General features: G+C 42.1%; 1 long non-coding RNA gene across 1 annotated transcript in view; it reads left to right on the top strand.

The window, feature by feature from the left end:
- Positions 1 to 21901, top strand: part of LOC132593541 (uncharacterized) — a 189399-nt gene extending 167498 nt beyond the window's left edge. Inside the window, exons 6-9 of the long non-coding RNA XR_009559183.1 lie at positions 12385 to 12501; positions 12777 to 12830; positions 17252 to 17422; positions 21858 to 21901. This is a non-coding gene — a long non-coding RNA (uncharacterized lncRNA). The remainder of the gene's footprint in view (positions 1 to 12384; positions 12502 to 12776; positions 12831 to 17251; positions 17423 to 21857) is intronic.
- The last annotated feature ends 2093 nt before the right edge of the window (positions 21902 to 23994 follow it).

Consider the following 23994-nt stretch of genomic DNA (forward strand, 5'->3'; position numbering starts at 1 on the left):
AGAGAGGGGACAGCTGATGAATAAAGATGTTGTCCCTGCATTTGGAATTTGGGCAAATAGAGTTGTGGAGGTGTGATGGGCTGGAAGGAGTATGGCTGGAGGCTGTTCACCAAAAACCCATCCTTAGAAGAAGCAATGGAGGACCCGTGTAGCTGATCCAGTGGGCAGGCTGATCCATGCAAACTCCCAGCACCTGCAGTCTTCTTCATTGATCTACTCTTGGGTTACTGGAGATGTTTTGCCCAGACACGCTGATGAGCAGAAGTGCCTGGAAGGTCATGTTCCCGGGAATTACCAGTAGCCAGTGACTGCTGAATGTGAGAGCCCAGCTCCCTTGTTCCAAGGAGGGATAAACTCGAGTGTCATTTATACTTCGAGCTCCCCCACAGATCAGGCGGAGGTTGAGATCTCACCTGAAATCTCCCCCTTGTGGTTTTATTCCCTTCCCTGTCCTATTCTCCCACCTCTTACCATTTCCTCCTGTTTCACGTCCCTAATCAACAACTCAACCTGGTCTCAGGATCTGCTTCTGGGGAACGCAACCTAGGCCAGGTGATTTAGGGAGAACGAGAGAAGCTGTGTATAAATTAATCTAACTTCGCATGTGGCCCCAGGTACTGGCATCAGATTATTCCACTAAGCCGTAAATAATAGAAATTACTTATTACCTAAGGCATTTATTACCAGGGAACAAGAGTAAGTTAGTAAAACAACTTTTTGTAGAACTGGAAAATAGTTTCTGTTCATTTTCTAAGCTCATTTAATAAACATATATTTAAAACATAGCATATAGTTTTCACTTTTTAAAAAAATTCCTAATTCAGACTATTTTTAAGTTGTTCCCTGCTTTAGATTTTACTTATTTTTGATGTCAAGAACAGTGGGAAGTTCTGGAGGAAGATACCAAATTCATGATGTGAAGATTGCAAGTATTAGTGATAATATTGAAACTAAAGCATTATTAAACCCATGCATCCTTAGGTCACAATATTCAGAGCAGTAACAACAAACATGAAAATTAGACTGAAAAGGAGGAAATTACATTATTTTTCAGGAACAGAGAGGAGATGCCACCCAGCAAGATGAGCTTGGAGCCAACTTCTGCTAGAACGGTCCCAATTAGCTATCCCCATTTAAATACATCCAGAAACCTCTTAAGAACATGACACTATAAATAAGATGTTTAAATTAGAGCTCGTGAAAAGTGAGAAGATAATAGATGTGAGAAGCAGATTTAATCACAGCCTGGGTGCCTCCCCACCATCTCCCTTAGTATTTTGCATGTCAAGATATGAAGAAGAAAAAAACAGAGTTGAAGTCAAGATTTTATTTCAGATTAAAAAAATTACCTCTTGTAAATGTTAATTCAAACCAAGATAAGGCTCAGTATTTACATGGTGCCACTGTCAAAATTTGCCATTATCTTATACCATTACTCTTACGTTAGACACGATGCCTGGAACACAATGCTATCACGTTATAGCCTTATTTGATGCTAGTTTTCTTTTAAGCTGATTGAAATTGCATATCTCTCTGCTTCTATCTTACTGAAGAGACGAGGACAACTTCCATTTTATTCTGTGGAAACCTAAGGAATTAATTAAGCAAATATTTCTACTGTTGTTCTTTGAGGAGGTGGATGAAGAGCTCAGGTGAACTTGGGTCTCCATAGAGTGAAGACGGCCAGATCAAGTGTAAGCACCGCTGCATATCTGTTGCAATACTTTCTGTTTAATCAAAAAACAAACTGGTATTCCTCAAGTCTTCCCTTATACTCAGGACTGAAATTCTGGAGGAGTACAGAAGTATTTTAAGCCTTATCCCTGTCCTGAGTGAGATTACAATGTAGTGAATAATAATGAATAGGTACTTGATTGTGGATTTTGGTATAGTTGGAATAACAAAAGCCACAAAGGGTTAGAATACTGAGGTTTCATCCTTTGTGTACACTTTGACTAGTGGCAGTGGCCTGGAGCATTGTGTTAAGTAGGACTCAGAAGTGGTGTCTGGTATCTCAGCTTGAGTTGCATGATTGACCAGCACTATGTGCTGTGGACAGGGAGAAGTGGTGGCTGGTATCTCAGCTTGAGTTGCATGATTGACCAGCACTATGTGCTGTGGACAGGGAGAAGAGGTGGCTGGTGTGCAAACCTGGGTTTGAAATGGCACTTCATCTGGGCCTTGAAGGATGTGTGGGTGTAAATGGGGAAAGAAGAACATTCTACAATAAGTGAAGACGGTAGCAAGGATGAAAAATGAATTTCTATGTGTGTGGCTCAGGAGAGGGACCAATTTGATCAGAGCAGAGAGTGAGTTACAGGAGGGATTGTAAAGAGAGATTAGATGACAGAGGGTCTTGAAAACCAGGAGGAAGAGTTTAGATTTGTTATGGTGGAAACTAAAGAGTCCTTGACAGCTTTACAAACATTATACTTTGCAACCAAAGTGGGCCTTAGGGAAGGTGTATCTGGTGATCATATGAAAACAGAAATGGAATGGATTTGGAGGCAGAAAGGACCAGCTTGGAGCAATAAACAGCCTCAGGAGGCCAAGGATGGTTCTGAGATATTTTGAGGGTGACATGAAAAGGCATGATGACTTCCTGTCTCTGGAGAATGGAGTAACGGACTCCAGGAAGCCCACAGGAACCCAACATGTAATGGGAAAACCAGGCATAAAAGCAGTCTTTCTCTTCCTTTTTGGCAATACCCCCTACTCAAGTTTTCATATCCAGAGAGAAAAAAGAAACTGATGCATTTACCTCTGGAAGTGTGGTAGCACAGCAGTTCTCACATTGTGGCCCCTGGGACAGGAGCACCAGTATTACCTGGAAGTTTATGGGAAATGCAGATTCTCTGGTGCAGCCCCAACTCGTGAGTCAGAACCTCTGGAATGGAGCCCACGAGGCTGCTCTAACCAAGCCTCCAGGTGGTTCTGGTGCCACGGAATTTTGAGAACCACTTCTGTAGCAAAGGGCTCCCGAAACTTCCAGGCACATCAGAACCACCTGGAGGCTTGGTAAGAGCAACCTCATGGGCCCCGGTGTGGAGGTTCTGATTCAGCTGGCGGGGGTGCAGCGGAGATGTGCCTGCCTCCCCAGCTGATGCCTGGCCTGGACTGCACACCTGGAGGAGTGAGGCTGAAGAGGCCACTGAAGCCTCCTGACGGTGGCCCTGATTTGCTGAATGACTTCCTTTTCCTGCCAAACAGTGAGCTTACTGTCTTTTCTGTTAGGAGGTTCACATATTAAATCTTGACCATTTGGGTAGTGAAGGTGGTGTGGGGGAGAGTTACCAAGATAGAAAATAGCCTCTGCTCCATAATTCATTATAGGTAGATGTAGACCTGTGATCCTTCAGGAATGGGTGTTTTGTCAACAAGGACCTACTGTGTAGCACAGGGAACTCTGCTCAATATTATATAACAACCTAAATGGGAAAAGAATTTGAAAAATAATAGATACATGTCTATGTATTGTATAGCTGAATCACTTTACTATAATCTGAAACTATCACATTGTTAATCAACTATACTCCAATATAAAAGTAAAAAAAAAAAAGAAATGGGTGTTTTGTGGGTAATTGAAGCAAAGGACTTATATAAAAGTAGGGACTTACATAAACTCTTATATAAAAGCATTGATTGAGATGAGACGGGAACATTTCTATTCTCAAAATTTCCAAGTTTTCTCTCCCAGCCATGCGGTGGAGGAGGGAGCCAGCTCACAGGAGTGGGAGATCTCTGTCGAGAATTAATAAATAGAGAATGTGAAGCTATCCTGGGTGCCTTCTTTCTTGTGGTCTGCAAATACATAAGGAAGGATATGGGAATTAGTGTAACGTTAATATAATTATATGTTAACGTATAATTAATCTGGTAAAGGTGATTTTGCTTTTAACTCAGTTGTTCCTTCAACAGCCACATGAGCAATGTGGGAGCATCCTAATTTAATGGGTTAGGAGTTAGCCTTAGAGGAATGTTGCAACTTGCCCCAATTCAGGAAGCTAGTCAGAGATCACAGTGGGGACTCCAGCTGCCTGTGTGAGACCCAGAGCCCTGGTTCTTTCTCCTGCACCACTCCACAGTACAGGTGCCAGCCAAATGCTTCGTGATCTACTTTGCTTCTAAGAATATTGCTATTCACGTTACACTCAGAACACTAACCCAGGGAGCAAGGTGAATGTGTTCTTGTTGGAGACCTTTCTCGTTCTAGCTCTTGCAGGAGACACCCAGTGGCGATACCAAGTTTGAAATACTAAAGGTGAAAAATTAAAGCCCACACCAGCCTCAGTTTCCTTAACTATAAAATAGGAATAATAACCCATCATAGGGTGTGTCTGGGACGTAAGAAAAATGTGTTAAATAATAGGTATTCTTATGTTTATTTGTTATGGTAGTTGATAGGCTGTTTAATTGAAAGAACTGGGCAGACTGTAAACATATATAAGCATAGGAAATATTATACAGAATTAGGGGAAAAATTCGTGAGTATAGTGGACTGATGGTGCCCTCCCAAAAGATATGTCCACTTCCTAATTTCTGGAATCTGTGCATGTTTCCTTATTTGGAACAAGGATCTTTGCAGATGTAATTAAGTTAAGGACCTTGAGATCATCCTGGATTATCTGGGTGAATTCAGTGAAATGTGTCTTTGTAAGAGACATACAGAGGACATGATGGACACAGAGAAAGTGACATGAAGACAGAGGCAGAGATTAGAGTGATATGGCCTCAAGCCAAGGAGGCCAAGGATTGCCCGTGACCGCACAACACTGGAAGAGACAAGGAAGGGTTCTCCCCTAGAGCCTCCAGAGAGAGTACGGCTTTGTCAACACTTTGATTTTGGACTTCGGGTCTCCAGAACTACGAGAGAATACATTTCTGTTGTTTCAAGCCAGCCAGTTTGTGGTAATTTATCACAGCAGCCAGAGAAAGAAGCAAACACAGTGAGTGAAAGGAATTGACAGCATTTGCTTCCTTCCCATAGAGTTAGGAGCTGGCACCCAGACAAGTCTTTAAAGCAGGTGAGATGTGTCTTTGGCACATTACCATCTTCTAGGTGTGGTGGTGGTAATGTGGATGAGATTTCTTTTCAACTCTCTCCAGGCCCGTATTTTCCTGTCAGCACCTACATTTCAGACATCTGATAAATCTCTTCATCTTCCATCAAAAATCACTCTGCCATGTCCCGCTCTTCTAAGCAGACAAAAATGTCTGGACAGGTCAGTGAAAATGCATGCCACACCTACAGCTCTGCCTGAGGTTGGTTCCCTGGAAGCAGAGCCTGAGACAGGGATTTTTGCCTAAGTGATTTATTGAGGGAATGATCTCAGAAGAAAACAGGGGGTGGGATAGGGCAGGAGAAGAAAGTAAGCAAAAGATGTGGATTTATGTGAAGTCTAACTTTGACTTGATTCTGCCCAGAATAAATGACACTAGAGTTTTGGTTTTGGTTTTAATTAATAGACTTTATTTTTTTAAAGCTGTTTTAGGTTCACACCCAAATTGAGCAGAAAGTACAGAGAGTTACTATATAATCCCTACACCCAAATACATACAACCTCTCCCACCTCTCCCACTATCAACAGCCTGCGCCACAGTGGTCCTCTTATTAAAATCTTGGAACTTATATTGACACATCGTTATCGCTCATAGTCCATAGTTTACATTAACATTCACTCTTTGACATTCTCTGGGTTTTGACAAATGTATAATGACAGGTACCTATCTTTGTAGTATCATACAGAATAGTTGCACTGCCCTAAAAATCATCTGGGATCTGACTATTCATCTCTTCTTCTCCCCTTTGCAACTGGGTGGCAAACTTGAGGGATTAGCATGGATCATGGATTTAGTCCTGGTCATGTTGACTTTGAGGGGTCTCTGAGTGAGATGATTGAGCTTGAACTTAGAGATCTTGGTGAGAGATTAAATTTAGTGACACATCTGTATATAGATGTCATTTGAAACCAGGGACATGGGTGGAAATACAGAGAGATAATAGCAAGGGCTATGTCTTCAGAAATGCCAATGGTTAATGGTCTCTGAATGACAAAGATCCTGCAGATGAGACAGAAATGGAGAGAAAGGGGAGTGAGGAGAAAACCCAGGAAATCCTGACATTGTGGAGTTCAAAGAGATGGAAGTGTCAAAAAGAAGGATGTGTTTGAATCCAATGCTAATGAAAAGTCAAATAAGATGAGCCCTGAAATATGTTCACTGGATTTAGAAACATGGAGGTGGATTGAGTGATGGAGAGAGAAGACAGATTGAATTAGATTGAGTAGTAGGGCAAGCAAATAGAAATGAATAGAGACAATTATTTTGAAGGGATTTAGTGTAAAACAGTTTTGGGGGTACCATTTAAATTAATAGCAAATGGTTCCGACCACCAGCCAAGTGCAAGTTCTCAAGTATTGCGGAGGGCTTAAAGTTCAAGGTGGCATCTTTGTCCTAAACAAAATGCAATTTAGTATTGAACATAAGACATAGACCCTTGATAAGAATATAGAAAGAACTCATGAAGAGATGGAAGAAAATATTTACTGAGCCTTTATAACATTTCAGAGATAATCATTTTTTAAATACAAATACTGTAACCCTATGGATTAGGTAATTGGCATATTTGTACCATAAAAGGGATACATATTTGATGTAAATAATTTTAGAAAATTTAGGTAAGGAAGTGGGAAAAAATGACTCCTACACAGATATAAACATATTCTGATTTTTTTAAAAATAAACTTCTTAGAGAATTTAAGTTGCTTTCACAGTGCCAATCAAATATAAGTTGAGAAATCAGAATTTGAATGTTACTCTGTCTGATTTTACAATTTCTATTTTCTCTTCTAACCATACTCCTGATAGATGCATTCATACATTTAAGAATACATACCTAACAAATTGTGTAAATTAGACATTCCTGAGAGAGAGAATTTCATATGAGGAGGATCAAATATATTTCACACAGCAACTGGCGTTTGAGCTGGGTCTTCAAAGACAAATGAGATGTAGATTGGGGTCAGCGATCCAGCCCACCGCTTATTTCTGTATGGTCTGTTAGCTAAAAATGGTTTTTACACTCTTAAATGTAAAATGTAAACAAGACTATTAACCTTTCGGTAAGAATAGTTGCTGGATTTTGCCTCTTGGTTCACGAGGCCTAAAATGTTTACCATCTCACCTTTTACAGAAGAAGCTTTGCTGACCTCTGATTTAGAGAAATATGTGAAAAATGGGACCCCAGATGAGTACAGTGCCATGAGCTCAAATCTAGAGGGAGAAAGCATAAGGGATGTTCTCGGAATGCACAGGATAGTCATGTGAGGGCCTGTATACTGTGGTCAGGCCCTAGAATGCCTTCAGTACCAGGCAAAGAGGTCTGTTCAGCATTTTGCTACAGAAATATTTGTATAATTATCTCCCTAGATTTTGAAGTTCTCCTGGGCAACAATCATATTTTTCTTACTCGTGGGCCCTCAAAGAGGCTGGACACAAGGCTGGACACAGACTACCAGCTTAATCAATGGTATTGGATAAGCAGCCTCTTTGATGAGGCAGCTAGTTAGGACCAAGTTGTTTTTTTTTTTTTTTTTTTTGGTACGCGGGCCTCTCACCGCTGTGGCCTCTCCCGTCGTGGAGCACAGGCTCCGGATGTGCAGACTCAGCGGCCACGGCTCAAGGGCCCAGCCGCCCCGCGGCACGCGGGATCCTCCCGGACCGGGGCGCGAACCCGCGTCCCCTACATCGGTAGGCGGACCCTCAACCGCTGTGCCACCAGGGAAGCCCCTGGGACCAAGTTTTAATCATCACCAGAGAAAGTTTGAATCCTTTCCTCTCTTCCCTTTCCATGAGAAGATCTACTGTTCATTAGTGATCATACATGGACAGTCACAGCCTTCCCTAAATACAGCACTGGAGCGCCAACAAAATGCATCTTTGTAGAAAATGGTAGGGGGACCAAGGAAAGCAAAACTCCCCAGCAAATTCTTGAGCCTGACGCACACCTAACTGCAGTGTTGACAAGAAAAGGTTGGCCCGTTTGAGTGCAAATGTGATCTTCTAGCTGGATGATGATATTCTTGTAAACAAGGCGCCTACGCCCACGTTGGAAATAAGGCTGTTCAGCTCGCAGTAAATTCTGTTCTGAGCCAAAAGTTGAGGCCGGAGACCCTGAGCGGCCTAATCAAGGCCATGATTGATGAGGTGTCGGCGACTCTCAGACACAGCGCGCGACGCATCCAGTCACCGAGGATGTGAGTGTTGGTCATCATGTCACAGCACCTGCTGCTGACTGATACCTGGGACGCAGGAGCGTGCCAGGGCGAAGGATGCGCTTGACAAGGCCCTCCCCTCCCCCAGCGCCCACAGCTGCTGAGAGGAAGGCAGCGGGCACCTGCCATCCGGAAAGACAACATGCAGCCCCGCAGGGAAAAGCAGCGTGGGGTGGGGGAAGGTGGCGCGTTCCCGATGCAAAGGGAAGGATGACAGGTGCTCTGAGGAAGGCTGCGTGCGCTGCTCCGGGTCCTGGCCGCCTGCCACGCTGCAGAGCCGCGCCGGCCCTCTGGCCGCCTGGCAACCACCACCTCGAGGCCTTCTGTCCCTTGGCAACACTGCTCTCTGAAGGATGAGGCGGCCTGCAGAAGGGCGAGAAAAACCGCACACGGCATTGTTTTCCAGGAGTGGGGAATGTATTTTCACCCAGGCAAAATGATTTTTAAGATCTTTGCCCTGTTCCCCAATCTTGCTTTACGGATTGACTTGCCAGCCAATTCCAGATTGCTCTTCCTCTTAGCATTTGCAAGGTGTGGATTGTTCTGTGTTCTCTCCTCCGACAAGTTTGCCTCCGCGGGGCTTTCTGGGAGGGTATTTGGAGGGCATTGGTAGTGCCGCAGTTCAGTTCCAGGAAGGAAAACAGGGAAGGCAATTAACTCTCCAAAGCAACCCTGTGTTTAAAAAAATATTATTATGCAAATCAAGCTAATGTGCCTCTAAATTCATTAGGCGTGTCAGAGGGTTAGTCACCTTGGAAGGCGCATCAAAATTGGCAGAGACATTTCTATTCTGAAGGCCGTGGGGCTTGACCTTTACTTGGACCCCTGCTCTTCTGCTCAATACATTTCCCTGGTTGGGGGGGCGGTGCTGCTACTGAGGAGGGGGCTTATCAGAATCCCCGAGGGAGAGGTCCCACCGAAAATATGTACTTTCTTGTAACGGCATGCGCCTTTCCACTGCAGCCCCAGGTAGGTCGAATCCCCAAATGTAGTCCAAACCAGTACCAGATCAACCAGGAAGGAAATTCAATCCAAACAGTAAGAACAAAGTGCCACAGTAAGAATTTCACAGTCATTCCTCAGGTCTGGGACTCCAGGAGCTGAACACAGAGAAAGTCAAGACAGATTATTTCCATCCTCACTGCTTTTTGGTATTTGGAAGCATGTAAAGATTGCCCCTTTTGGTAACTTCATTCGGTGAGCTTGGAAAGTGGGGTGGTACGTCTGTTTCCTGCCTGGATTCTCCTAAGTGTCGGAGGTAAACTTCTGCCTGTGCCTTAGGATGCTGGGTCCTCAGCTGAGCCCAACAAGGATGGACATACATCATCCATACTGTTTTCCTTCCAGTACTCTTATTTTATTAAGGTATAATTTACAGACAATAAAAAGCACAGTTTTTAAGTATATGGATCAATGAGCTTTGACAAGTACATACTTCCCTGGTACCCATCCACCACCCATCAGGATACAGAACTAGGTGCAGATACACCCATCACTTCAACAAATCCCCTCGTGCCCTTTTGTTTCCATCTCTCATCCATCAGAGGAAACCACTGATTTACTTTCTGCCACTACAGATCAGTTTGCATTTTCTAGAGTGTCACATAAATGAAATGATACAGTCTTTTTTGTCTGGCTTCGTTTGCTCAGAACAATGTTTTTGATGTCCATCCATGTAGTAGTATATTATCAGTAGTAATAGCAGTTCATTCCATTTATAGAGCAGCATGCCATTGTGTGGCTATACCACAATTTAAGCATTCATCGGTTGATAGACGTTTGGGTTGTGTCTGATTTGTGGCTCTTATGAATAAAGCTGCAGTGAATCTTCTTACACATGTCTTTGTATGGCTCTATGGTATCATTTGTCTCAGGAAGTACCTAGAAGTGAAATTTCTGGGTCATAGGGCAGGTGAACGAATTTAACATTATTAGGAACTACTCATCCATTTTGCCAAGAAGCTATACCATTCTCCACTTCCTATAGCAGTGTTTGAGAGTTCCAGTTGCTCCACATCCTTTCCAATGCTTGGTATTACTAGTCTTGATTGCTTTACTATTGCAGTGGGTGAGCAGTAGAATTTCGTCGTGGCTAAACTTTTTCAAAGCAGTCGTTTTCCTGAGGACCCAGTGCTGAATTCTAGGGGAGCCTTAGCTGGGCCGGGAGAGTCAAGCATTTGAATAGGAGGAAGGTTTCTATTTAGAGTCAGTCTGCATATTTCCATTTTTAAAAGAAAACCTCAGAGCAGCAATTTGAGCTCAAAAGTCCTCTCCAGAAGTCTAGTTTCCCTACCAGCTGTTTATAAATATTTACTTTCACATTTTTAATAATAACAATGTCTACAGCAAAAGTACCAGGCACTTTAAATTATAAATATTCATCACAGAGGTTGCAAGTGTTTTTATGTAGGACACGGAGAACTCTGCCTATCTCTACCTACAGGTCTATGGAAAGCTTTCTGGAAGTGTAAGTGATTAAGAGCACATACCCTAGAGAATAAACTTCCTTGGTTTGAATCCTTTCTCTGCTACGGGTGTGACTTAAGTCGTTTTGCCTCTTTAATGGACCATGATATCCTCCTTCATACACTGCTGTAGTAATCAGTCTACCTCCTGGAGTGGTGATGAGTGACATAGTGCATCTAAGATATGAAGCCCACTGTCTAGCACATGGCAATTGTATAATAAAATCTAAAAAATCATAAAAGCAAATTTCCAGAAAAGGTTTACCCTCTCTCATCCTCCTTTTCTCCATCCAACACAACTGCAGGGCTGGCTTGGTGTCTTGGGGGCCACCCAGAATTAATGTGCTGGGTCTCAGGGTCTGTAGGCAGCTGGTACCTAACATAATTTCAGGCTTCTAAAGCAACTCTCTCTGAAGGAATATATCTCTGGCTAATAGGACCTGGAGGGATTTGCGAAGGCCCTGACTTTTCATGCAAATTAATGTGAAGCTCCTGGAATTGTGTACAAAAGTGCACAGGAGTATTTTTTCCCCCCTGGGATCCATAGCTTGCAACAGAATCTCAAAGAGGTCTGGGATCTCAGACCCCTTTGGAGCTACAGTAAAAGGAAGAATGGCCACTGGAGAGTACGGAACAGACTCGGGAAAAGAGAGATGTAGGATTGAGCTTCAGCTCTGCCGCTTATCAACTCATCATCCCTGAGTGGGTTACTCAGTTACTCTAAGCTTCAGTTCCACATTTTGAAAATGATAAAAGCAATAATAGTATCCTGTACCTTACAGGGCTCTTGAGAAGAATGAAAGAATGATGTGATTGGCACCCAGTGGTCAAACAAATGTTAGTTCCCTTCCCCTCCCCTGATCTAGCTTCTTAATGATCGATGTTCTCCCTTGATGCCCTCCCCCCCATTTTTCTTCTATCCAGGGGCCCTTTACAGAAAGTCGTTGACTCCTGATTTAAACCCACTTCTAGTCTCTCCTTGACACTTTGAGGATATGGGAGAAGGCAAGAAGATTCAAATGGCCTGGAGACAGGATGGAGAGGCTGGTCGGAGGCTGTGATCCCCTAGTTGAGCTGATCTGGGTCCAAGGTCCATGATTTCATCATTGACTGAGCAACTGGGCTCCCTTCTGCTTATTTAGGAGTTGAAGATATTACCAAAATCTCTACCCTTTATAAAATCAAAAAGAAGAGAAACTAGCTGGATGAAAAAGAACTCCCAACCCAGTGGGTTTCAGAGAATTTATTTCTTCTAAGCTCTTTTTAAATATAAAATCTATATTTCTATAAATCTCCTAAGAGAGTTTGGGAACTATAAATCAGGGACCGAATATAAGAAAAAGGTAAACCTTTCAGCATAAATGATGTGGAAGGAACAGAGTGGAATTTAAAGAGTTGAAAAATCTTAAGGAGTTGAATATAGAGTGCTGTAAGCTGAACATCTATCTATTAAGTGACTGTGAGACAATGATAATTAAATCAGCAGAAAGTATGTTTTTGATGGAAATAAAGTATTAGGAAAGGAGGATAAATAAGCTTAAACATTACCTCAAAGAAATTTCTAGGTCTCTGATTCAAAAAGATATTTCTTTTTTTCTCCAACACAGTGACATTTTGATTCAAATTCTTTGGGGCTTTGTTTTCAGAACTGTCCATAGCAAAAGCAACGTACATATCATTGCTGAATGTGGAAAAAGAAGGACTTATGAAAAACAAGCACAGTGAGGAGGGGAGGAGGCCCAGGGGGAACCGAGCTTGCACAGGTAAGTCTGCCAATGACAGCATACCTGGCCTAAGGGAAGGGGAAGTGGAGAGAGAGATGACCGGACTCAAAAGAGTCTCCTTGGAAAACAACACATGAGGATGAAACTTACTAAAGGGGGGGGGGGGTGAATGAAACTTACTAAAGGGCGTGGATGAATGTCAGCAAAGCCTAGTGTTTCAAAACTGACTTTTCCAAAGGAATATCTCCATTAGCTCTGGAATGATCTCTAGTCAGTGCCTGAGAAGTTTCCATCTCTTTATTTCCTTACTCCAGGGTGGATGGATGGAGACTGTAACTTGAAGTTTCTCTTCCTCTTCATGAGACGAGGTAAGAGCAGATGCAGAGTTAGTGTAGGTGAAGCCAGGGTTTTCTTCCTGATTTAGGTTCTGTGAGCAGAATTAAGTGCACATGGAGAGAGAGAGAGAGAGAGAGAGAGAGAAAGGAATAAGTTCAATATGAAAATGCAGAGAACCTTGGGATGGGGTTTACTTGTGTCTTAGGTTCTGTTGGGTCTAGAGCTAGAGATGGGGATTCTTGTGGAGGCAATTTATTGAGAGGGGGGCTCTCAAAGGAGACATGGGTGAGGGGAATAAAGGCAGCAATTTAAGGTAGGGGATGGGGTCAAGTAAGAATATGATTCTAGCTTTAAGCCTCATTGCCTGGGGAGTTCTAGAGCATAAATTGCACTACAGAGTAATTTCCACCTGAGGCAAGGAGAGTCGATTTGTACTTGCCCCCTACTGCCCTTGGCTGAAAACATTGGCTGCTGGCCATTTCGGGGGATGGGGGAATGACCAACCTCCCTACTTACCTCTCAGTCTACCTACATACAGGTGAAGTGATTTCAGTTGTCGAAAGCCAATTAAAGTAGAGGGCTGCTCTGAGCCATTAGCATCCAGTACTCACAGCAGCTGAGGGAGGTGTTAAACAGGCCATAAAATGAGGTTTGGGTGAAGCACCAATAGTACCTACTATATATGCTAAGGGTTGACCTCTTACAAGGAATGAGTAGGTCACCCAGTACTGAGTGCGATGGAGTGGGTCACTAGGGTTGGGATGTTTTGTAAGCAGTTGACTTCTGGCAAGGGCTGGAATCAAGGCAAATCCTTTTCCATCTAACCCAGACATCTCCCTTTTTCACCTGTCTATGTATATGAATATTCATTACATTCATTACATCATTTATTGGGAGTTGATCATTTTTCTTCAAAACCATAATTGAATATGTATTGAAAGGCAATATTACTAACATCACTACTTAGGTGTAGGTCCTAGGAATATTTAGTCTCTATCGATGTAAATATGTTTTCCTTTTCTAAAAGAAGAAAAACTATGTGACTTCACATGTTTCCTTTAGTTGAGAGAAAGTTTAACACCATTCTTATTTGCTTCTGCTCCTTTTAAAAATGGTCTTTTTCTATTTTATACTTAATTGTAAATCAGTAGGATGGAAATTCTATTCAAGATAAAAATTAACTGCAGCTACCTTCATATATTTCATCAATACTACGATGCATGCTTTTCCACATTCTGATATTGCCAGAATCATGATACATCTTTCTTCTTATAATCCCTGGGAGTTAGGTCAAAGTTAGGACCTAGCAGCATTGCGTGTGCCTACAAAAACTTGGTCATCCATTCATTTACTTTATGTGTCATGTTGGTACTATCTGTGTTCTGTTTAATTGTCTTCCATAACTTGATCTTGAAGTGAAATATTCTGAAGGCAGAAATGCATACTAGAGCTTTGGGGTATAAATTACATATTAATGAAGCAAATATTTGATGTTAGAAGAATGAATGCAATTCCATATTTTCTTGCAAAGCCACACCAATTGCTTTATGTGAATAAAGAAAGGAAGATTTTCACAAGTAAAGTAGTGAAGATTTGTTATTGAGGTACAAGGAAAAAAATGGGACCTATCCCAAGCCAACCAATGCAACTAAAGTCGGGGAAATTATCACATCTCTTGGAATATGTGAAAAAATAAACAAAGCCACATGAAGCTGATGTGATTGATTCATGTGTTGTACAAGACTATCATAAAGGCATGGTGTCATAATTTAACTGGCAGCTGTTTTCTTCTTTTTAGTGTTACATGTGCATTTTGCAATCAATAACACGTAAACTTTCATGAAACATCGTGCTAGTCAACAGCATAATTATTCACAAGAAATTATTTTGGAAAATAACTTGATGGGTGATGAAATCTGGATGATGATACCATAAAGAACATACCTAAAGTCAACAAAGTTAGGTTTGGTTAGGCAGCTGCAGCAAAGGAGAATAGAATTCAGAGAAAGCCTGGGAGCATTGCAGTAAGCGGGGGTGGGGAGAAGGCTCTTGATACAGTTTGGGCTTATGATAAATTTAAGGAGAAATTTAGGAAGCAGGGGCTGGTTCTAGATTAGATACTGCCAAGAAATTAGGGTAAATTTTGTCTAGAAGGCAGGAGGACCAAAGTGAAGCTAGGATTGTCATTGGTAAAGAACAACAGTCACTCGTGTTAGTCAACAGAGGGGACATGGATGACCACGGTCATGATGTAGTCATCTCAACATTACTGATACTCTCAGTTGGGAACATTGTGTCCTGGCTGTAGCGGGGCCATTGTAGGATGTGAAAAATTCACTGGACTTGGAGTTAAAGGCTTGGGTTAAAGGCCTTGCATCTTTTGAGTGTGGGAATTTGTTCGGTTTTTATAACCTTTCTGAACTTCAGTTTCCTAAAACTATAAAATGGTTCTACTAATATGTACTTGAAATGGTTGGTGCAAAGAGATAAATGGAAGTATTTACATAAATGACAGTGGTGAGCTATCCAAAAAATGCAGATTCCTTTAGGCCGTTCTGGACAGAAGGCTGGCAGGCCCTGGGCCTTGAGTGGGGGCGGAGAGGTTTGGGAGGACACACCGTTTGGGCTGCCAGGAGATTTTCTTGCTGTAGAGGGACACATTCAGAAGCAGAATGGCCACGAGGCTTGCGCACAGCTGGAGAGTCAGGGCCTGCCTGATGCATCTGAGATCAGGTTCTCCCAGAAGCGGACTCCGAGCCAAACGTTCCTGTGAAAGTGATTTATCAAGGAAGGGCTCCCTAGAGAGGCCAGTAAGTAATGGGAAACAGGAAAGGGAGAGGGAGGAAGCCAAGCACGGGTGTGATTGCAAGTGAAACCCTAGCCACAGCTGGGTCCCGCAAGGGGCTCTGGAGCATAAGTGTCAACTCAAGGCAAGGAGGTTGGGCTTTTTTGCTTCTGTACCTGTCAGTCACCAGCTTGGGCTCCTTTTCGAGGCAGGTCTGCGCAGCTGCGCTGCCCACCGAGACAGGAGACAACCATGACTAGCAAAGCATGCAGAGCTGGGGAATGGGTGCACAATGCTGATAAGAGTCATAGGAGAGCATCTGGAAGGGGCACCCACAGTGCCCACCTGGGCTGAGGGAACATCTTCAAAGAGCCTTCCCTGGACATACTCATGGCTGTCTTCTCGAATCCCTCAGTACTGTTGGGACGTCCTATGGCTACCATGCTCGCCTGGAGAATCAGCGCTTCCACTATAATCTGTCACTTCCTGGTGCGTCGCACTAATGAAAAGGCTAGCATCTCAAGTGAAATCTGTCAGAGAAAACATTTAAAAGATGTCTCTCTGTATGGCGTGTCACTGGAGTGTGATATGACTCCGGGAGCCCTGTTAAGAGTAACGAGACGAGATAAGACTGGGCAGATTCATTCCGCAGAGCACAGCTCAAGGACTGAGCTAATATTATTACTGACCGTAAATGTTATTAGGGAGATGTGGAGAGGATGTTAGTGCCACTGAGCATTACAGTCAAATCTCAATAATGACCAGCGAAGCAGGCTAATAAATTGTAGATTACGCGCGCCATGCATATTCATTCCTTCCGAAACCTCAGCTTCCTGAGCTGCAAGGATTTCAAAGGCTTCTGCTGCAAGCACTGGGCTTAAAGCCACACGGGGGAAAAAAAGTTGGCAATTCCTTTAGAATCCTCTGAGTCTTCAGCTACTGAGTTACCTTCCTTCCTTCACACTAATGAAAACGGAAAAATAGAGTCAAGATGCAGATTTGCTACTAGGTGGGAAACTCCTGAGTGCTGACAACACATTGTGTTGGGTCAGGAGGAACCAGGAAACCAGAACAGCTTTGGGTCTCACTTGTAACGCATTGTGTAACATCAGGCCTCCCAATCTTGTTTCCCTGGCTTTGGGGCTTGCCAGGCACATCTTGGAAAAATAAAAAGTCCTTGTCATCAAGAAAGAGGATGCCAAGAAAGGGGTTTCTGCTCTCACCAAAAACCCACCCAAGAAAATCAAAGGGAAACCCTTCAGGAGAAATATTATCATTGCACCAGTGAGTTTTATGTTCTGAGGATCTCCTGGGAGCCAGAGTTTCTTTAGAACTAGTGCATGATTTCAGAAGATTTTGTTTCTTTAAAAAAATTCATTTTGGTGGACACACGTCTCCTCACCTCAGGGTTTAAGAGGTGGAAGATACAGTATTTCCTATATGCCGTTTATCCTCACTGGCCTCTCTTTACCTGAGACGCTGCTGCCCCCTGGACTCAGACAAAGGAATATCCACGTATTCCTACTCTCCCTCCCAAACCACTGGACTCCCAGGAGTGAACGTGCTGGAAAATAATAACTCAGCAGGCTTGTCTTTGGTCAAAAATAGAGCTGTCACATAATAGTGCTCTTACAATTCACCTGTCTGTTCCCACTCACCTTCTTATAGATGAGAAAACTCAAGTTCAGAAACCTGAGCCTCTTTCTTGTGTTTGAGTGACGGGGACAGCAGTCCTGCAGGCATTGTAACTTCCAGTGACAAGCGCCTACAGTCTAAGGTGGAAGATGCAGCTCCTAGCATTGGCTTCTCCAGCCATCAGAGATATGGATTTTGAAAAGAGTAAGTTTGGAGATCTCTTTTGTTCCACCGCAGCAGTTTCACATGGGGTCTAGCACAGGAGAAGGGAACCCCGTATCTAGAGCCTGCGTTTGGTGAAAATTCTCCTGGAACTTCTGAATTTTCTCCAAAGTGAAGGCTAACCTGCTCAGGCTCACATTGGGTTCTCTCCGGCCCCACGGGTTCCTCTGCCGTCAGAACTCACGTCTCGGGAGCTGAGCCACCAGGCCCAGGATAGTGCTTCTCAACCCTACATGTTCTTCCAAGAGCTCTTGACAGAGAGAACTCTGTGGCTCATTAGGCAATTACTGGGGGCAAGGGGTCTTACTTAACTATCTCAGGAGTCATGGGCTGTTTATATTAAACAAGAAGAAAAGGAAAGGAAAAAAACACCTTATTGACCTGATAGAAGTTTCCATTATTTCCTGCTTCTTCACCCTGAAAATTATGAGTTTAACATTGAAGCATAAGTCTTAAATATTAGGATGAGTAATCTATGTCTTGGTATTTTAGAATTTTGTGAGAATCTCTTCTGCTATTAAATATTATATGAACATCTTCATGGGAATTAAATATTTCCTCTTTCAGCTTTTCTCCCTCCGCCCTGCCCCCTCCTTCCTTCCTTCCTTCCTTCCTTCAAAGGATACTGCTGGGTTCATTAGAGTTCTAACTTCATCTTGGCCACAGTACGTGGGTTGGCAGCGATGAGCTCTGGGGAAGATAACACGGTTACCATGCACCAAGTAGCTCTATCTCAATCCCCCTGCTGACCAATAGGCCAACCCATGAGGTGGAAAGCACTGAAAAAGAGCAAAGGGAAATCAGAGACTGTAAACTACTAGAGGAAAAACATCTAAGTTCCTCTTTCTTACAAGAATGCTACCAGCAAACTGTCTGATGATGCGATTTAAATTTGCTATGTTTTAGACCTTTCTGAGTATTTCTCACTAAAACTTAATTTGGCAGGGAAGATAATTGAGCCTTAAAAAATTTAAAGTTTTTATGCACTCATTTTGCAAATATTTAATAGTTTTTTGTTACTTGATTGTCACAACAGTAATTCCAAATGATTATTCTTTTCATAGCAAGTCATCAGCACATCCCCTCGATGAAGGAAAACTGATTGATCTGAATATCTAAGTGATTTGAGGTGGGAAAATAGAGCCAAAAAAAAAAAAAAGAGTAAAATGGGATCTCCCACTTTCATAATGCATCTGCCAGTGACTACTGCTGACTTTTAGGGCACATTTTCAGGAGGAGAAGATAGGGAAGAAGGGGTAGTAAAAAAAGGATTGCTGTGGTTCAGGCTATACGTTTAAGAAGTTTGGTCATTTAAGGATGAACATAAATAATGGAAGCTTGAAAGGGACAGTGAGGAAAGGGAAGTTGTAAATGGGCTTGGAGAGTTTCTTTCCCAACATCCACCAGTGAAAGACCCTGGAAATTGATCTATTGATCAATATGCTATTTTAATTTTCATTCATTTATTTTTATCATATGCTGGTATAATATTGGATACTGGAGATACAGCAATGAAAACAACACACATAACCAGTGCCTTTATGGAGTTTATCACCTGTTATTTATTTAGTACCTACTATTCACCTAATCCAACCTGTATTTATTGTGCAACTATTTTGCATAAGGTCATGTGCAAAAGTGAGCAAGATATAGAACTATTATCAAACAGTCTAAGACAGTAGAAAAGATAAATATTGAATTCAGTTCTTAAATGTATACAGTAGCTTCGCTTATGGTGTCTCAAAGAGTCTTCAGAACCATTTTGTGAAAATTTTAGATAAGGATTATTACCTCTTCATTATTATTATTATATCTTAATTATTGAAGAGTAAAAAAGAGGCTCAGCAGATTTAAGTGATTTGCCCAAGTACACAACCAAGGAATGGGGAGATGGCTGGGCTGTAGCTTTGACTCCCTGTTTTCTTTAAATTAGGCAGTCTCCTTTCAGCAAGTGTTCAAATACAAAACAAACAGAAGGTTTTTTTAAAGAGTCTTAAGGCTGTTAAAGGCTATCACTTAGTTCACAAAAAAATTCCTATTCTCTGTGAGTAAGATAAGGGTTCATGAAAAAGAAGTCTGGAATTCAAGGTCGAGCAGTTTGTATAGAAGCATATGCTGTTTCTTAGTGTTTATGAAATTTGTAGTTATAGTAGTGTCTATGTGTCTCAGTGGAAAACGCTGAGTTTTGGAGTCAGACAATTTGAATTTAAATCCTGATCTTGAATTCACTAGCTGAAAGATTTCAAGCTAGTTATTCACTCTGTGTTCCAATTATTCATTCTCACAGGCCAAGGTGAGGATTAAATGAGACACTATATATAAAACATCTAACTATTACTAATCAGTAGTATATATAACCCTTATTTTGGAAGACGAATGCTTTTTAGAAGGGAACATGAAAAGTTGGGGGGTTGGGTTTTATTTTTTCTCTGCCTGTCTGTAACAGTCAGGTGCACACAGATTACTGTTTGGTTGAATAACTAGGGACTGGAGCCTAGCAAAGTTTTGACATATGAAACATCACAGTCTACCCCTTATGGACTTGGTGCCCATATACATCTCCTTAAACCATATTTAATAACCAAATAAAGACAGTAACAGAGGCACACTTCCATCTAAAATGATGTAACTAACTATCCTATTACAACTGAAAGTGTTCTAATCTTTCCCCAGAAGAGAATCCAAAGTCCTTGGGTGATGTTCTCTCTTCTCCTTGGTATCCTGTAAATTAAATACAATGGAGCAAAGTTAACTATTATTAATACATCTTATAAGATAAGGGGGTAAGAGAGAAAAGACAAAAAATATTTGCTATTCATACACACATAAACATGTGCATAACAAAACAAAAAGGCATGTTATAACTGTTAAAGCCTTAATTTCAGCAACTGGCCACATGGTTTTAGCCACATAGCTAAAGTACCTTCTTCCACAACCCATTCCGTATTCCCTCTACCCTCAGCATGCACCTCAGCTAGTCATGTTTCTTTGCCTTGTGGGGTGACTCAGACCATCATTCCTGCATTCCTGAAGGGTCTGGACCATTAGCAGTCCTACCTTCATTGGACTGTTGTAGTTTTCCATTGACTTGAATCACAGGGCATGGTAGCTCCGAGAGACAACCTAAGGGATCTCCTGTATTCCAGATATTCTCCTTTGCACTTCCAATTACAACCCAATTTCTACTTGGTAATCAAGATCAATCACCCCAGTCAGTAGAGTAATATTGTCTTTGCCTGTTGATTCAGAGGCAGGAGGAGCCCCAAGTGGCCAGGTGGCAGTCTGAACTTCTGTTTCAATGGAATCCTTTTTATGTTTCCTAGTAGAAGAATTTCTTCCTTTGGAACTAAGACTTCTAGACCATCATAGCATAAGGTCATGGAGATAGAAGGCAAAGATTTTGCTACTGGGTCATTTGCAGTAACAGTGAGTGATACCTCTCCCATTTCCATCTCTTGATTCCTGGACCTGTCAATCCTGGCTATGAGAAAATCAGCACCATATTTTGGATGCTGATTTAGATATTAACCACAGCTTTGAAACGTATTTCCATCTCACTGGGACTGTCACTGAATCTTCAAAAGGCCATCCCAGTGTTCTTTGAAGTATCTGCTTCAGTATAATGGGAAACATGATGGATTTCATAATCCTGGGCCTAGGGCTGCACTTCATTTGCTGTGAAGTGAGTTCCTTGATTGACTGGATGATACACTGTGTGGAATACAGTGACAGTGAATAAGGCATTCTGTACATCCACAGTTTTGGCAGGACTATTGTGTTCAGGAAAAGCAAATCATATCTGGCATAGGTGTCTGTTGCAGTAAAATGTATAAATTTTTGGCAGTGAGGTGAAGTCATTCCTCAAGGAGACAGGCCCTCCTCTTTATTCAAGGGGTTCTGAGTCTTAAAATTGAATCAAATCTGGGAATTGATTGAGGAGACATGAATCTCTGTTTTGGTGATATAAATTAGATTTCTATTCACTTCACCTAGAACCAACCACTTATACAAATCAAGTAAGAATTTAATAGACTGCCTATCTATTTCTTTTTGAGGGACACCATGATCAATTAGCCAACATCATAGGCATCAGACAGTCAGATTATTCTTATTACTGCCTTGATTCCACGGTCCATTATGGTAACCATGCCCACTTTAATTTGGTAATTAAGTTGTGGTACTTGGCCCTGCCACCCCAGGATCTAATTATCCCCATTTCATTTAAGGATCAGTGTTTGGCGGCAGGCAGCAGCTCCCAAGGTAATTTCTGACCTGCAGAGAAGAGCAGTCACAGAGCTCTTCAAGGATGCTGGGTTCCCCTCACAAATTTATTTCTCACATCTGGTGAAAGGATGGTCCCAGGGTGGGTGAGTAGGTCTTAAATGATGAATCCATTCTGACATTTCAATTTCCCTAGGACTTTGGATACCTTCCTCTACAGCATAAAAAGGCAGTCCTGGCATTTCCACCTCATTTAATGTAAGTTACCTTTTGGTCCATGTTTCAGCAAACCAGCAAACAAACTGATAGAGATTTTCTAACCCCTCAGCTGCAACATTAAATGAAGAAACTCTGCTTAGTGGGCCCATATCAATAAATAAGGTCTGATAAAACTATATATTCCTTACACTGTTATCCCACATCCTTAATATCCATCCTGACACATATTACCCAAATATCTGTCTGTATAAATTGGAAAATCATGCTGTTTTTTGGGTGTGTAGTGTACTTCATTACAGGTCACACTTTGCATCTCATTCTCTGGAGCCAGTTGGAAACTGAGTCTCATTATAGGTCTAGAAGCAAAAATGAATGGTGGGGATAGTTCCTGAGATGAATCAAGAGTGTCTTTCAAGGCAACTACCTCAGGCGAGCCTCATTACGGCTTCTTCAGGCAAAGCAGGTTGAACCTCCTCCAACAGAAGTAAAATGGCCTCTTCTATTGCCAAAGAAGATTCAGCAGAATTTACGGGTTCAGTGCACCCAGGTTCACTGGGATCTTCTATATGTCCTGATTCTAATTTTCAGGATCCCTTTCCTTCTTAATCAATGGCCTCACCTTAACAGAGGACATCCATAAGGTTGAGAATTCAATCTGCATTATAATTCAACCACTCTCAGGATGAGACTGTGGATTTTGTTTTTAGAAATCTCAGCACTGCAGCTACAGGAGATAAAGGTTTCTTTCAGGGAAGGTGTAGAACCTTTCAAGTCATTTGCCCTTTCCCTACTTTCTCCAGCGCAAGTAGGAGCAACCGGCCAAATCCATTATATTCCTTAGGTTGTCCAAAATGTTGTACAATATCAAACACATGGCTACCCAGAACCCTACCCTTTATAGGTATTTGATAGTATCCAATGGTGATATTTTGTCTATCTCTACTGCCACATCATACTGTGTATTATCAGTACCCTCTTTACCACTAGAAATATTCATTAGTGTCTTTAGGTCTAATCAAACTAGAGAATTTATTCCAGAAAACTCAGAATCAATTTAGAAACCTCGTTCTTAAGATTCTATCCCTCTCAAAACACTTCTACTATAAAAATCTGTATCAGTCAGTGTTCCACAAGAGAAAAAGATCCAGTAGGACACACAGACAGACAGACAGGCACACACACATACACACAAACTCACATACTTCTGTATCAAGAGATCTATCATAAGGAATTAGCCTTTGCAATCATGAGGACTGGCAAGGCAACTCTAAAATTCATAGAGTGGCCCATCAGGAAGAGAGGTCCAGAAATTCTTGGGCACAAGCTGAAGTTACAGTCCACAGGCGGAATTTCTTCGTCCTCAGGGAAACATCAGTTATGCTTTTAAGGCCTTTCAACTGATTGGGGGTGGCCCATCCAGATTATTGAATATAATCGCCTTTACTTAAAATCTACTGGTTGTAGACATTAGTACATCTATAATATACCATCATGGCAACACCTTTAATGTTTGATTGAATGACTGGGGAGTATAGCCTAGCCAAGCTTACATAAAACTGGTCATGGGACTTCCTTGGTGGTGCAGTGATTGGGACTCTGCACTCTCAGTGCAGGGGGCCCAGGTTCAATCCCTGGTCAGGGAACTAGATCCCACATGCATTCTGCAACTAAGAGTTTGCATGCTACAACTAAGGAGCCAGCGAGCCACAACTAAGGAGCCCTCGAGCTGCAACTAAGGAGACAGCCTGCTGCAACTAAGGAGCTTGCCTGCCACAACTAAGACCCAAAGCAACTAAATAAATTAATTTAAAAACAAAACAAAACAAAAAGATTGGTCATCATACTATCCACCAAAGATGATTTTTAAAAGTAAAATTCTGTTCTTGATTCGCTTCAGTTTTTGTTATCCCTATTTCTAGCGTACTGACGTTAAAAAATATATACTGAGATAGAATTTTTAAGCTGAGTCCACAGTCACTGATTGTTATTGATGTGTTCACATCAGCCATGGGTACCACCTTGTGTGTGTCTTGTTTCACAGGCATTAAAATCCACATGGGGGCTTCCCTGGTGGCGCAGTGGTTGAGAGTCCGCCTGCCGATGCAGGGGACACG

This window comes from Globicephala melas, chromosome 15, assembly GCF_963455315.2.
Source record: "Globicephala melas chromosome 15, mGloMel1.2, whole genome shotgun sequence".
Classification (NCBI taxonomy): Eukaryota; Metazoa; Chordata; class Mammalia; order Artiodactyla; family Delphinidae; genus Globicephala; species Globicephala melas.